We start from the raw sequence: 1,216 nt of genomic DNA on the forward strand, positions 1-1,216 counted from the left end.
TCTATTAAAACCTACAGTATATAAGCACTTTCTAATAATGCTTCTTAACCGCCATTTGTGGTAAGAATCATCGCCAAAGTTTTTTGGAAGTGAGTCCACAAAGAATTAAATATTTAAAAGGTGAAGTGTTCCTTATTTTAACTTTAGCAAGATCTTTCTTTTTTCATTGTTAAGAAACACTTTAATAGTTTTAAAGCAAATGGTGATACAAGTAGAGTGCAGATAGCTAAAACTGTGCTCCTGAGTTCAAACTTACAGAAAAATGTTTTGTAAATCATTCTCAATTAGATATTCTCCCTCCTCAGCCCCCTACCCAAAATCTTGAATTTTTTCTTACAAAAATTTGGTCAAGAGTAGAAATATCTCCAGGGAGAAGTATATGCCACATCATAGCAAGAATGATGAAGCCCGACTAACGACTTCAGTATTAGAAACAGAAGGCACTTCAAATGTACTCAAAGTTACACTGAGAAAAGCTTTCATTGAGTAATACTGAAACAGTCACAAAGGTTAAGAAAATACTGATATCAAAGTACAAATGACTACAATACTGAAATAGACAAAAGCTATAAGAGCTTGCTTTAAAAATAAAAGACAACACATGAGTAAGAGTTGTTTTCTTGTTCTATTCATGAGTGTTGGTCTTTATATTCATAGGATTAGTTATGTTGATGTCTAGTAGAGTTTCTTATGACATCTGATGAAGTCTCATTCCAACTTCAGGTGGAGACTCTTCCCTAAGGAACCTCTTGATTTCAGTTACATCCTGGTCACTGAACAGTTTTTAAGCAGTGCAGCATCGCTGTGATTTGCTGAAGCATGACGACATATCCTGTGTGCAGAGCCATCCCCACAATGAGCACAGAATGGAATTGAACACAGTCCACTCCCAGGGCTCCAGCATGTAGAGAGCTGTGACCAGCAGTAGAACCAGGACATTTGCTTCCAGGCCTGTGCCTCTGGCACTGGAGACAAATGTCAGTGTGTCTGGCCAGCCTCTCCCGCAATATCTTCTTTTGCCTGAGCTGAAGATGATATTCAAGGTGATGCTTTTGGCTGTTTCTGAGAGTTACTCAGTTTCATGGGAATCTCCCATATACACAGAAGGTACATATATTATTAAACTTTTGTTTGTTTTTCTCCTGTTAAGCTATCTTTTGTCAATATACTAGCCAAACAAACTAGGAAGAAAGAAATGAAAAATATTTCATCCCTA

At 37.0% G+C, this 1,216-nt stretch overlaps 1 pseudogene; it reads right to left on the reverse strand.

The window, feature by feature from the left end:
- Positions 1-770: 770 nt before the first annotated feature.
- LOC138079314 (serine palmitoyltransferase small subunit A pseudogene) lies at positions 771-969 on the reverse strand (annotated as a pseudogene).
- Between the last annotated feature and the right edge of the window lie 247 nt (positions 970-1,216).

The sequence above is a fragment of the Capricornis sumatraensis genome, chromosome 4 (genome assembly GCF_032405125.1).
Source record: "Capricornis sumatraensis isolate serow.1 chromosome 4, serow.2, whole genome shotgun sequence".
NCBI classification, from domain to species: Eukaryota; Metazoa; Chordata; class Mammalia; order Artiodactyla; family Bovidae; genus Capricornis; species Capricornis sumatraensis.